Raw genomic sequence first — 16,377 nt, forward strand, 5'->3', positions numbered from 1 at the left:
GGGCCCTTATTTCGCATATTTTGGGGCCAGTATTTCCAAGTGATCGGATATATGATATAGAATTGGATATTAGATATTAAGATGTGTTTTTAAAAAAAAAAACTCATTTTAACCTAAATTTAATAGATTTTAGCATGATTTTGTTTGTTTTAGTTGAATCTAGGGTTTTTTTTTGAAAAAATGGTTAAAATTAAGATTAAAAAAAAAATATATTACATTTTACAATTCAATAGGAATGGCTGATCAAAATGATGAGACTGAGGCAAGGAATAATATTCCTTGTAACCCTCCACCAAACGATCCAGTACCCCCACAAAACTGTCCATCAAATGATCCTCTACCCGCTCAAAACCCTCCTCGAATCAAGGATTTGATAAATGAAAATTTTACCGAATTGAGAGGTTTGCATAGAACATATAATAATGTACTCCCATTGGCTCCTATGTTATTCATGTTAAACACCATAGTAGATAACATTGAAACTCTTACGAACCAACAAAATGCCGCTCTTCATTGGCATGATGAAATGCATGAGATGTTTGATGATGGTTTGGACTATGATGAGGTTGCAACCTTCAATATAACCAAAGAGGATTTGGCTAGCCTTTTTGCGAACCTGAAAATGGGTTTACCAATCGACCCAAAAAAATCCAAACTATCGATTAAATGGTGCACAAATGACACCATACATGCAAACTTTTGGGATCGTTGGTGGATGGTCTTTGATATCCCTCCAAATGGAAATTTAGACATACCATTTTATTTCCTTAGAAAATTATATGCAAAATTTGTGTTGAAACTTAAAGTGAACTATTGGAGTATGAAGCCCAACATGGGCTTAAGACTAGGAGCTCCTCAAGATAGACCCTCTTTCCAGTGGAAGAAAGCTGACACTTTTGTCCCCCCCACTAATATCTACCCCCCTCCTCAAGTGTAACATCTAGATATTATGGTAGAGGCTAGCTCTCAGACCATCAGATCCATTCATAGGCTGAGTAGCCTAATGATATCTCAGGCTAGATCAGTCCTGCCTCCTCATGTTAATGATGCTAGTGCCAGTTCATCATCAGCTAGCTCATCACATGTTTGTGTGCCTCACACTTGCATTACATGCAAGAATATTTTCTTGGGCCCCATAGGTGATCTTCTTGAGTATCATTTTGTATTAGATGAGGATACACTAGACACATGTGCAGAGGCTACAGAGCCTGATGCGAGAGAGGAGGGGAATGTAGAGGCATGGACTCCTTCGGTGTCGGTACGTGTATACTTTTTTTTTATGACATGCGATTTAAAGTTAATTTTTATAATAGAGTAATTTTAATTTTTAATCCATGCTGACTTTTACATGTATGTGATCTTCATTCATGTTTAGTTGATGACCGAGGAGGAGCTCAGGCATATTCATGATGCCACACTCTTGGCCATTTCATTTGGCCTTGAGACATCTATGGTACATTATGTTGTATTCACATTTTTTTTTTCTATTTGATATTGTAGCATATATGGTTGCTAATCTTTCTTTTACCTTGTAGGTACCACTTGTCCCGAGGGGACAAAGTGTGGGGGTGAGCCAACACACATTGACAAAGGAAAGGTAATTAGGTGCTTTCTATTTGATTAAATCTCGATGCATTCTTGTAAAATTTTTGTGGTAATCCCATTTAATTACATTCTTTATTGTATATAGGGCATGGCTACTAGCAATGAGATGTACAAATTTTGTGTTGTAGACAATCAAAGATTTCTATTCGCATTGAGAGCCCCATTGTATGTATAAATATCATTTATTTTTTATTTTCCTTATCTTCATATATAAATTCAAAATTGATTTCTGTGATATTAACAACAACTATTTTGTATCTCATAGGAGACTCCTAGTGCACATGAGGTCCAACGGGAGAGTTATGTAGATTTGATGATGTGGCCACTCTCTCCTGAGGAGGAGCCTACAATAGTAAGTTGTAGTTTGAATTCATGATTAAATAATTTATAAATTTAGCATGCTATGAATTATAATGTTATTGTTTAAATTGTAGATTCATCTAACAAACATATTTGAACATATACAACCCATAATCAACGAGGTACAAGCATTACCGAGGGCATATGAGAGGACTCCTGACATGCGCAAGAGGTTGACGAGAGAGGTATTTATTATGAAATTTTAATAGTATAAATCTTCATTAAAAAAAAGATCATTATACATTTGAGTAATTCAATGTTAGATACAAAGAATCATATAAATTTAGTATTCTAACTTTGGGTTGTTCTTTTTTGTTTATGTAGGAGGCATCTGATCCACCTAGTGCAGCAAAGAGGCTGCATTTTGATCATCCACCAACACCCTAGGATAGTATAGTTGTCATAGGATGCATCATGAGACATTTTGAGATGGCATATGCCACATTGTATACAAAAACATTGATATTATACACATTACGATGGCATGATCAACCACATTTTGTATATGGATCTATGTATTTTGATATATATATTTGAGTACTTTGTCTATGGATACATGATCTTTGATATATATATATATATATATATATATATATATATATATATATATATATATTTGTGTAAAATTTTGTCTATCGATACATGTATTTTGATATATATTTTTGTCATTTATGTGCACAATGATATAGATATTAATTTAGTATCTAGTATTATTCAATTTATCGTGGATTATGTGTATTGTTCATGTTTATGGAATATCATTAATTTTGATTATGTTTTTAATATTCAATTCAAATGCAATAATTTTTGAATAACATTTTAACAACCTTTATTATTAGAGGTGAAAGTTCATAAAGAGAAAACCAAGGATTTAGAGGGTAGAGGAGGCCATTTAATAGAGGCAGAGGTATTGAAGGTGGACAAGGTAGGGGTCATGGAACCATCAAGTGTTACTCATGTGGGCAGACAGTGCACACAATGGCTCAATGTTGACTCAAGCACACAAATTCCTCTAATCAAAACAAAGATAAGAGAAATAAATTAGTAAGGATTGATGAGTCTTGCTATAGTAGTAGTTCCACACAAGTTGGGAGTGTAGCACCAATATTTGATGCAGAAAATATGATGTTGAGGACCTTGGAGATTGACCTCGAAATGCACTTAGAGCACCTTGGAGACTCCATGGTATGGGGTGGCCGCAGATGATGGATGGTCTCCGTGGCTGGAACAAGGGTGGGACTAGGGTTCACCCACCCAACCAGAGCTAATGTCATTGATGATTCGATGCCAAGGTTAGCGGTTTCAAAGTTATGATGTGGTGCACCTATGAACTAAGGCACACTGTGAGTTTTGGCATTGAGTGAGATCGGTGTGCCAAATCCAAATGGAATGTGATCTCTCAAAAATGAGATAGGTTATTTTAGGCCTCAAAATCATCATCTTGTATCATTTGACAGTTCATTGATAGCCTTTACAAGCTTCGAGTTATGAGCCTTGAAAGATCAACCACAAAATGTACTTAGACCACCTTGGAGACTCCTTGGTACAGGGTGGCTGCAGATGATGGATGGTCTCCATGGTTGGAACAAGAGTCTCACTTGGGTTCACCCACCCACCTGAAGCTAATGGCACTAACGATTCGATGCCAAGATCAGCAGTTTCAAAGTTACACTGTGGTGCACCTATGAACTGAGGCACACTGCGAGTTTTGGCATCAAGCGAGATCACTGTGCCAAATCCAAATAGAATGTGATCTCTCAAAAATGAGATAGGTTATTTTAGGCCTCAACATCACCATCCTATAGCATTCAATAGTTCATCAATAGCTCTCACGAGCTCCGAGTTATGACCCTTAGAAGATCGACCTTCAAACACACTTAGAGCACCTTGGAGACTCCTTGGTACGGGGTGGCCGTGAACGATGGATGGTCTTCATGGAAAAAAAAAAGGGTGTGAATAGGGTTCACCCACTCACCCAGAGCTAATGGCACTGACGATTCAATGCCAAGATCAACGGTTTCAAAGTTACACTATGGTGCACCTATGAACTGAGGCACACTGCGAGTTTTGGCATCGAGCGAGATTGCTGTACCAAATCCAAACAGAATGTGATCTCTCAAAAATGAGATATGTTATTTTAGGCTTTAGCATCACTATCTTGTAACATTCAATAGTTCATCGATAGCCCTCACGAGCTTTGAGTTATGGCCCTTGGAAGATCGACCTTGAAACACACTTAGAGCACCTTGGAGACTCCTTGGTATGGGGTGGCTATGGATGATGGATGGTCTCCATGGCTGAAACAAGGGTGTCATGAGGGTTCACCCACCCATCCAAAGCTAATGGCACTGATGATTCGATGCCAAGATTATTGGTTTCAAAGTTATGTTGTGGTGCACCTATGAATTGAGGCACACAATGAGTTTTGGCATCGTGCGAGATCACTGTGCCAAATCTAAATGGAATGTGATCTCTCAAAAATGAGATAGGTTATTTTAGGCATCAACATCACCATCCTTTAGCATTCAATAGTTTATTGATAGCCCTCATGAGCTCTGAGTTATGACCCCTAGAATAATGACCTCAAAATGCACTTAGAGCACCTTGGAGACTCCTCGGTACATGGTGGCCATAGATGATGGATGGTCTTTGTGGCTAGAACAAGGGTGTCACTAGGGTTCACTTGCCCAGTCGGAGCTAATGGTACTGATAATTTGATGCCAAGATCAACGATTTCAAAGTGATGCTGTGTTGCACCTATGAAATAAGGCACATTGTGAGTTTTGGCATCAAGCAAGATCACTGTGCCAAATCCAAATGGAATGTGATCTCTCAAAAATGAGATAAGTTATTTTAGGCCTTAGCATCACTGTCCTATAACATTCAAAATTTCATCGATATCCCTCACAAGCTCTGAGTTATGACCCTTGGAAGATTGACCTCAAAATGCACTTAGAGCACCTTGGAGACTCCTTGGTATGGGGTGGTCATGGATGATGGATGGTATCCATGGCTAGAACAAGGGTGTGACTAGGGTTCACCTACCCACTTGGAGCTAATGGCAATGATGATTCAATGCCAAGATCAGCGGTTTCAACGTTATGCTATGGTGCACCTATTAACTGAAGCACACTGCGATGGAATGTGATCTCTCAAAAATAAGATAGGTTATTTTAAGCTTAGCATCACAATCCTGTAGCATTCAATAGTTCATTGATAGCCCTCACGAGCTTTGAGTTATGACCCTCAAAAGATCGACCTTGAAAAGCACTTAGAGCATCTTGGAGATTCCTCGGTATGGGGTGGCCACAGAGGATGGATGGTCTTCATGGCCAAAACAAGGGTGTCACTAGGGTTCACCTACCCACCCAGAGCTAATGGCACTAATGATTTGAATAGTTCTAGCCATTAGGAGTTAGATTTTGAAAAGTTGTCAAGAAAATTGCAAAAGTTGCTAAGTAACTTTTTGCAATTTTTGCAATTTTTGCGCTAAGACAAGTTTTATTGCAAATTTGTTTGCAAATGGACTATACAAATTCATAGGGACCCTAATAATGTTCTAAACATCTAGACTTACCTAAAAAATATGGAATTGATCAAAAATGCACTTTATTGGAACAATTGATGGCCAAGGCTTATAGTTGCACCATGGGGTCTTGTGTCCATTACAATTGTGGATGGTCATAGGGAGATCATTAGATCTATCCCTAGACCTTATTACATCAAGAAAAGAAAAATTATTAGATGCTTTGCACTAGTTTTCCATGTATTGATGTGATAAAAAAGTGCATAGAATGGTTAGTGATTGTGCATACCTCATGTATGTGTTACTTGATTTTTTTTTTGATGAGATCAAGTATTCTAATTGTTCATCCATACTTTCTAAATTTTTATTATTTGATTAGTTTGATAAAAATAGTTTTAATAATCATAATTTCAGCTCTATGTCAAATAAGAAAAAATCCAAACTTGTAAAAAGATATCCGCAAGCAATTATCTTTCATATAGTTATAAATGCTCTTCAAATTGTCCTTATTGCCCTGTATCACATGCAAATATGATTTGCAAGAATTTTTTCAATATCTTCCTCTTATAATTCCTTACAAAGAACCTACCAAAATAAAAATTAGAATGTGCAACTAATTTAACCCATCTTTTTCATTATTACAAAAACCATATACAAAAAAAGCTCACATTTTACATCATAATACATCATAAATCTTAGGAATTTTCCCCAACACCCACCTCCCCCCCCCCCCCAAACTCTTCATGATGTACCTATATTCCAATATCATGAAAAAATTAGTAACTTATTGTATTAAACAAGATAATCATCAGTTCATTGAATCATTATGAAGAAAATAACATAAGAAGTAAATATACCTAGTCAACTGTTCTAGTAGGGTCCTCTCTCTGTTTTATGGTCTCCAATAGGGCTTCATGATCAACATTAGTAATAGTAAAAAGTTCTTTCACTTTTGGTCTTCCTTGATGCTTCAAAAAATTTACATTTGTTGCTATAATAAGATGCAAATAAATGAGAATTATTTTGTGCTTCTAATAGTCTTCAAATGTAGGAATTTCATTCCTTCTAAGCATGTACGTCCGTAACCATGTTCTAGTGACAACCACTGAACAAGTAGAATATGTGAATAGATCATCATCTATGATTGGTTGTGCAAGTTTTTGTTTACCTCTTACATAACATGCTAACCTATAATCATATTTCTCATCATTCCCCTATGGTGCAGCCAATGCAAAGACATGTCTTGGCTGAAGTAGATTTGATAGATGGTTATGCTCAAGTGAACTTTCCATGTCATCATTTTTGATAGAAGGTATGATAGAAAATTGAGTAAGATAATGTGGAGCCCATATGTCCACCCACTCACTTGACTCATAGTGATCCCAATCACACTGAAAACAACTAGGACAAAAGAAAGCTAGCTATCATGTCCAAATGGTCCATGTACTAGAATCAGAGCTCCAGAATGAATGCATTTTTGATGAGTCTTTCACTGTAGCACAATCTAATCTATCAGCTATGGACCCTTCCTCAACCAACCAAAATAACCTATATACCGCTGAATCAGGAGTCCCCCCCTGTGATATTGCTAAACTACACCAATCAATAATGCTATGAGCATCAAGAAGCTCTGTTGCTGAAATCTTCAGTTGCTATGCCCCTGATCCATCATGTTCCCCTTTTCCATGGCCAGACTCAAAAACACTCCAAATATGAGGCACCCCTCTCTCTATGTGCATCCTACACAACCAATAAAACATGCAAGCATTCTTAAATTGACCTGTACAGTTATATGACCAAACGATATGTCTATCCATAGAAATTGCATGCTCATGTAAGAAATTAAAATAATTCTCAAAAAAATGTTCCACAAACTCATGAGAGTGAGATCTATCATCACTCATATAAAAATGATACTCTCTAATAATCTTCTGATTATCTTTCATGCTATCAGGGGCCCGTCTATATGTTATGTGAATGAAAATAGCAATCTGAATGGAGTTGTAATACTGAGATTGTGTCTCATTTTGAGGTTGCAATGTGTAGTTCTTAGCAAAATCAACAACTGATATAATAGTGCCAATGGGAAAAGTCTCCTTACACATTCTAAATTGTTGATCCAACCACTAAGACCTATGACTATGTCTTGCATACTTGTAGAAAATATTTTCCTTGAAATATGAAATAAAACTAGCCACACTGATATCTTTTCCAACCAATTCACATCTAGAGCTCTCACCCCCAATCTTTAATGTGTATTTCACCGTTTCATATACCTTTTTTTTTTTCACTATTGTCTTCCCAAGATCTTGTTTGCACCCCCCATGGAAACATGTGTCAAACTTAGATAAGTGACCACATTCTGAACACTTCTCATTTAAGCAAGCATTTCTATAAAAGAAACAACCATCAACTCTACAACATAAAATTTGATCTAACAAGTCTCTTGATGATTTTGGAAGCCCACTAGCACCACAATCCTCAAACATTTCTCTACTATGCAAAGTAGAACAGATGGAGCATAATAGTTCATGGTGCATAAAAAACTCAACATGATATTTGCAACAACATGTATTTCAAATTTTGAGTGGCACACAATAAAATGGCTTCAAAGATTCAAAAGCCCTTTGTGATATATGAAGACTTGGATGACTCTCTCTAAATTGTTTGAACAACATAGTTTGACTTACATCCAAATAGCATTTAGGATATGGCGTGTGGTCTCTAATGCCAATTCTTAACTTTAACAAGTCTTTAGCATTGAGTGATACTCATGAGCTAGAGTGCCAAAATTGTGTAATTTATTCCTTCTCATCATTGGATAGCTTCTTATCAAAAAGTAGAAGTCTCCCACCAAATTCCCATGTTTCCTTTTGAAGAGGATCATCAATTTTCTCTCATCAACTAAGTGCTCTTCTCAAAGTAGTATAATTTAGATTCAAATCAATACAAGTTTGTCTTATATATCTACCCTTTCTCAAATGATGATTTATCAAAGAGGTTGTAATAACCCTTCGAGCAGCTCTGTTATCCTTCTCCCTACTATTTTTTCTAATGCTATTGAGAACACTGAAAAGATTCTTCACAATAATGGCATTTCTTTCCAACATTTTATTGACATGAATCTTCAATTTCAAAAGCATAGGTCTCATCTTTTGCATCTTTAATAAGTGCATGAAAAGCTAACATTGCTCTACCACTGTCTTGTTGCCGAAAAACATCTTATATAGTCTTGAAGCCCATAATCGAATGGTTCTTTCTAATTTTTTCCCTTCCAAACTAGTAATAATCATTTCATCAATTTCAATTATCCATTTTGGTGTTCTAGAACCTTCATGTCGATTATAATTAGGAGATATGTAAGGTTCTTGTGCATTGTCATGTTCGACATGGTCAATTATGCAATTTGCATTATGACCTGGTAGCATTTCGTCCTCAAAATTTTCATTCTCTAAATTTTTAGTTCTAGCTTTATCATTTTCAATAGGTACATTTTCATTCCCCAATTGTACATATTCATTATCTGACTCTATGATTTCACCTTCGACTAATTCATCATCAACTCGACTAATATTTAACATACCTTGTCTTTTTCTTCGGTGTTTCATTTTGTCCCTTTCCCTATATGCTGCAATGTCTTCATTGAATACCTTACTTTTGCATTTATCCTTTCAATGACTATTGCTCCCATTCAGATGACAATATTGGACACCTAACGTTATATTTTCAAACTTTTTACAATTGGTTGGGCCCCAAAATGTGACCTTTTGTAAAACTCATGGAAAAAAACCTCAAAAAGTGATGTTGTTGGGTTTGCAGGGATAGGCAATATGTCAAAAAATGATGACAATTATATCGGATATCCGATTTGAAATTTGATATCTGATAACAAATCGAATATCTGATATGCTTCCAAAATGGAGGGAAAAATGAATATGTGGGTTATAATTTGTGAGTTATCAATTATTTGAGTGATATTACTATGTAAAGATATATTATATATATATAATAACGCAACGTAAAGATATAACATATAATCTATTAATATATAACAATATATTATGTCATTTTTATTATAATCTATAAATATATGTAAGAAATGAATAATGTTGAGCAAGGAACCAGAAACAATCCAAGTAAGTTAAGTGTGAAACAATGTTACCATAAGATAAGCAACTCCAAGAGCATACACCAAGATGGTTCAACAATGGAGACAAGGATTTATAAGGGGAAAGCAAAGAAAACCCCTTGTGAGTTATTATGAATGAAGGCAAATGCCTAAAGAAGAGAGAGAGAGAGTGTGTTGGAGCAAAGATAGCTCAATACAATAACATCAAGTGCTTAGAGTGGTGTGTTGTTGTGAAGAAAGAAGGAGGAGCATCTCTTATATAGAGATGAGAGAGAAGTTGCATTTGTAACTCCCATTTCTATGAATGCCACATTCATAATAGGTGTGTGCAAAGTGTCACAATCCTCTTAAGGAGGATAAACTAAATAAAGAAATAAACAAGAGTTGTCCTTACATGTGGAATAAAGGACAAACAATGACATGTCCTCCACATGTGTACAAGTGGACAAACTACATGTAGGGACCCTTGGAATATCCCAATTAAAATATATCCAAGGAAAGATTAACCTTTCTAACAATATAATATATATTATTATATTATGTTATTATTATTTTTACTATATTTTTATTAAATATAATAACGTAATATTATATATATATATATATATATATATATATATATATATGTTATTAATATATATTATTATTATTATAATCTATAATATATTATTATTATTATGAACTATGTTATTAATAAATAATAATATATTATGTTATTAGTATTATAATCTATAAATATAATTTAGGGTTGAAGGGGGTCATAGGTTGACCTATGACCCCCTTTGACCCATTACATGATGACATATGTTAGAATCCTTCCTATGGGTCAAAGGGGGTAATAAGGTGACCTATGACCCCCTTCAACCCATTACACGATGACATATGTCCCTAGGGGTTCTAAGACCCCTAGGAACATATTAGAATACTTCATATGGGTCGAAGGGGGTCATAGGTTGACCTATGACCCCCTTCGACCCATTACATGATGACATATATCCATAGGGGTCCTAGGACCCCTAGGGACATATTAGAATTGTTCATATGAGTTGAAAGGGGTCAAAAGGTGACATATGACCCCCTTTGACCCATTAAATGATGACATATCTCTCTAGGGGTCTTAGGACCCCTAGGGACATATTAGAATCATTCATATGAGTTGAAAGGGGTCATAGGGTGACCTATGACCCCCTTCAACCCATTACATGATGACATATGTCCCTAGGGGTCCTAGGACACCTAGGGACATATTAGAATTCTTCATATGGGTCGAAGGGGGTCATAGGGTGACCTATGACCTCCTTCGACCCATTACATGATGACATATTTCTCTAGGCATCCTACGACCCCTAGGGACATATTAGAATCTTTCATATGGGTCGAAGGGGGTCATAGGTTGACCAATGACCCCCTTCGACCCATTATATGATGACATATGTCCCTAGGGGTCCTAGGAACCCTAGGGACATATTAGAATCATTTATATGGTCGAAAGGGGTCATAGGTTGATCTATGACCTCCTTCGACCCATTAAATGATGACATATGTCCCTAGGGGTCCTAGGACCCTTAGGGACATATTAGAATGCTTCATATGGGTCGAAGGGGGTCATAGGGTGACCTATGACCTCCTTCGACCCATTACATGATGACATATGTCCCTATTAGTCTTAGAACCCCTAGGGACATATTAGAATCATTCATTTGGGTCGAAAGGGGTCATAGGGTGACCTATGATGCCCTTTGACCCATTACATGAAGACATGTTCCTAGGGGTCCTAGGACCCCTAGGGACATATTAGAATGCTTCATATGGGTTGAAGGGGGTCATAGGGTGACCTATGACCCCCTTCAACCAATTACATGATGACATATGTCCCTAGGGGTCCTAGGACCCCTAGGGACATATTAGAATCCTTCATATGGGTCGAAGGGGGACACCCTATGACCCCCTTCGACCCATTAAATGACGAAATATGTCCCTTGGGGTCCTAGGACCCCCAGGGACATATTATAATCGTTCATATGGGTTGAAGGGGGTCATAGGGCATGCTATAACCCCCTTCGACCCATTACATGATGACAAAAGGGGTCATAGGTTAATCTATGACCCCCTTTCGACCTATTACATGATGACATATCTCCCTAAGGGTTGTAGGACCCCTAAGAACATATTAAAATCCTTCATATGGGTTGAAGGGGGTTATAGGGTGACCTATGACCCCCTTTGAACCATTAAATGATGACATATGTCTCTAGGGGTCTTAAGACCCCTAGGGACATATTAGAATAGTTAATATGGGTCGCAAGGGGTCATAGGGTGACCTATAACCCCCTTCGCCCCATTACATGACAACATATGTCCCTTCGACCTATTACATGGCAACCTATGACCCTCTTTGACCCATATGAACAATTCTAATATGTCCCTAGGGGTCCTAGGACCCCTAGGGACATATTAGAATTTTTCATATGGGTCAAAGAGGGTCATAGGTTGACTTATGACCCCCTTCGACCAATTACACGATGACATATGTCTCTAGGGTTCCTAGGACCCCTAGGTACATATTAAAATCATTCATATGGGTCAAAAGGTTTCATAGAGTGACCTATGATACCTTTCTATGCATTACATGATGACATATGTCCCTAGGGGTCCTAGGACCCCTAGGGACATATTTGAATTGTTCATATGGGTCGAAGGGGGTCATAGGTTGACCTATGATGCCCTTCAACCCATTACATGATGACATATGTCCCTAGGGTTCCTAGGACCCTTAGGGACATATTAGAATAGTTCATATCGGTCAAAGAGGGTCATAGGTCACCCTATGACCCCCTTCGACCCATTACATGATGAGATATGTCCTTAGGGACATATTAGAATCATTCATGTGGGTCAAAGGGGGTCATAGGTCAACCTATGACCCCCTTCGACCATCCTTCATATGGGTCGAAGGGGGTCATAGGGTGACCTATGACCTCCTTTGTTCCATTAAATAACAACATATGTCCTTAGGGGTCCTAAGATCCCTAGTGACATATTAGCATTGTTCATATGGGTCTAAGGGGGTCATAGGGTGCTCTATAACCCCCTTTGACCCATTACATGATGACATATTTTCCTGGACATATTAGAATCATTCATATGGGTTGAAAGGTGTCATAGGTTGACGTATGACCCCCTTAAACCCATTACATGATGACATATGTCCCTAGGGGTCCTAGGACTGCTAGGGACATATTAGAATTGTTCATATGAGTCAAAGGGGGTCATAGGGTGACCTATGACCCCCTTTGACCCATTACATGATGACATATGTGCCCAAGGGTCCTAGGATCTCCAGGGACATATTAGAATTGTTCATATGGGTCAAAGGGGGTCATAGGGTGATCTATGACCCCTTTTGACCCATAAAATGATGGCATATGTCTCTAGGGGTCCTAGGACCCCTAGGGAGATATTATAATGCTTCATATGGGTCGAAGGGGGTCATAGGGTGTCCTATGAGCCCTTTTGACCTATTACATAGTGACATACATTCTTAGGGGTCTTAGGACCCCTAGGTACATATTAGAATCATTCATATGGGTCGAAGGGGGTCATAGTGTGACCTATGACCTCCTTCGACTCAATACATGACAACATATGTCCCTAGGGGCCCTAGGACCCCTAGGGACATATTAGAATGTTTCATATGGATTAGACCCATTGCATGATGACGTTTGTCCCTATGGGTCCTAGGACCCCTAGGGACATGTGAATGCTTCATATGGGTTGAAAGTGGTCATAGGTGAACTATGACCCCTTTTGACGCATTACATGATGACATATGTCTGTAGGGGTCCTAGAACCCCTAGAGACATATTAGAATGCTTCATATGTGTTGAAGGGGGTCATAGGGTGACCTATGACCCTTAGCGACCCATTACATGACAACATATGTCCCGAGAGGTCTTAGGACCCCTAGGGACATATTAGAATCCTTCATATGGGTCGAAGGGACAATATTATATTTAATAATTATATCATATTGTATATTTTAATATAATAATAATATATTGTTAGATTATATAATAATAATAATCATATGTGTTACTAGATTATAGATTTAATAGTAATAATAACCATATATATTATTATATAGAATAATTTTATCATATAATACTACTATATGTATTTAATAATAATAATATATATCATATATATCACTATATTATATTTAGAACTATATTATATTTAATAATAATCATACATATTACTATAATGTAATAATAATTAGAATAATAATAATATTAATGTCCACACATTCATGAAATAAATTTTTCCTTTAAAACTATTTAAAGTTACCCTCTTAAGTTTATTTCCTTTTAAATTTGTCTCCATCCAAATTTAAAATTCAAAATAACTTCCCTGTTCAAATTTCCCTCCAATTATGAGTGTGAACTTGCCGAGCCTGATCAAATATCTAATTTGAAATTAGATATCCGATGTAGTGCCTCTCATGTTTGTAGTCTGTACCTTGTCTATTTTTGGTTCGAGAGATACTTGTTACTCTTTTTGATATTTGTACCTTGAGACGACCCGAGGGTCGAATGTTATATTTTGATTTTCGTACCATAGATGCTTTGTTGCTATGCAGTTCAGTTTATGATATTTGCATGTTGATGCTTTTTTGAGATGACAGTAGATCTATGATAACTGATTATCTGGTTATATGATGTATTGGTCACATCTGTGGTTTTTATGATGTGATGGACCTTATGCTTTGGTTATTTACTTCATTCTTGTCTTCTATGATTAATGTGAATGTGAGTGGTGTAAATGGATTAATGAGTTATTTAATGCTTTAATTGCTTCGGCTATTATGTTATATGCAATTGCACTTGATCGTGTGTTTTAGTGTGCAGGAATTATATCCCTGGCAAGGGCCTATGGAGTTAGTGATCCAGCTATTCATATTTTGCCAATGTCGCTCCTATATGGTCGACGTATCCTTATTTAGTTGTTTTATATTAAAAACCTTTCAGTGATTAGTAAATCCAAACTCATTGCATTATGTGATTAGACCAGTGAGCATGTTTGTGCATTTAGAAGTTCGCATTCATTGCGAAAGTGTTAAGTGATTTTTTGTTATTTTGAGTTTTCGAGTTTTAAATCTTTTTGGATTTAATATCTGGCAGCTTTGCCTTAGGTAAATTTTCATTGTGGATGATAACCTGTTTTCATTTGGGTCGATTCGGAGTTTAACTACTCCAGCTAGCTATTTTCCATAATCAACTATTCACTCAAAATGAATAAGTATTAGAAAAGTGAATTCATTATTCACTTCTCACTTTTGGAAAGTTGAATTTGGAGAGCAAATTTGGAAATCCTCTTCTAAAGGATTATTTTTTTTCTCGTTGTGGGAGCTGTGACCATGGGATCTTTGCAAGGTTGGTCTCTTGGATTCAGCTTGAGGAGTTCTTGCTTTGCCGTCAGTTTCAGCAGTTTCGGCGAAGTATTTATTTTATTCTACTAGTTTTAGTTTCGGCCCTTTTTGCTGTCAGGTAGGGCCTTCCCATTTTAATGTTTTTGCTCTATTTTTTCTTCCATTTCTTGTAGCATTATGTTAGGAGGCTGTGAACTAGCGTTCCCCTCCGTTTCTATGTGCTAGTTCTGCTCAGTTGGTTGGGTATGAACGTTTTACCTATTTTTGAAATGGGGGTTTGGGTTTTTGGGCCGTTATGCTGGCCGTTTTTGCATACGGTGTCCGTTTTCAATTATTTTTGGATTTTTGGGATTTTGAACCCAAAGGCCAAATGGGTTTTAATTTGAAATTTTTCTAAAATTTGAGATTTTTACCTCATTTTGCATGCCACCCTGTTTTATCGAGTTTTCTCAGCACATTGTGGTTCGTGGACCTGGATGATCCGTTTGGATATCAGTCGGAACACTTTTGCATCTCTTGTTGCATTGGGATGCATGTAGCATCCGTCATCCCGATTATATTTTTAGTCGATTGACTTTTGTTTGCATTCTCATCCTGTCCTTGTGTATGATCTTTATGATGGTGGTGTGCCAAACACATGTATATTGTAGGGTGACCTGTGGGGCCCGATCTTCTGTGGTACTTTCAAAAGTTGTGATCATTGGGGTTGGTTTGGGAGTTTGCATGCCTACAGGCACTCATCACTGGATGAGCATGGGTAGGGTAGGGTAGCATATGGAGGGGGCTTCTATCTCGCAGCCTAGTGACCTTAGTCCCATAGGGTTGGCAGAGGAAGTTTTAAGTGATAATTAAATAAAACATTGGGTGGTAATAAAATTTAAGATAATAAAAGAAGTATATGCGGGGCCCTCCGTTGATGAGTTGAAATGCATGATCCGAGCTTGGGATTGTCAATGCCAAGTGACTCTCCATGATGTCAGTCCCTACGTAGTATTCCATTGAGGTGTCTGACCAGGACCTGTAGTTTATGCATTGTCTATGTCTTGGATTTAGTCATCATACTTCTTGGCATGTGTGTTAGCCATGGTTGTTGTTTTGTGTGTGTGTGGTTGGATCATTATCCCCATCAACACGGTGGGTGTGGACCTACGGGTGCCACGTGGTTGGGAGGCATAGCTACTTTCACCACTACTAGGGACTGGTGTACAAAGACGGTCTATTATTTTAGCGTGATCGTTGCTGGATGTATCACTTGGTACTTCGATTTGTAGAGTATGCTTTCTAGTGATTTATGCTTTCATTGGGATGTTATTTTCCATGTTACATGAT

Source organism: Cupressus sempervirens, chromosome 9 (assembly GCF_028749045.1).
Source record: "Cupressus sempervirens isolate cs-2001-9-10 chromosome 9, ASM2874904v1, whole genome shotgun sequence".
Taxonomy (NCBI): Eukaryota; Viridiplantae; Streptophyta; class Pinopsida; order Cupressales; family Cupressaceae; genus Cupressus; species Cupressus sempervirens.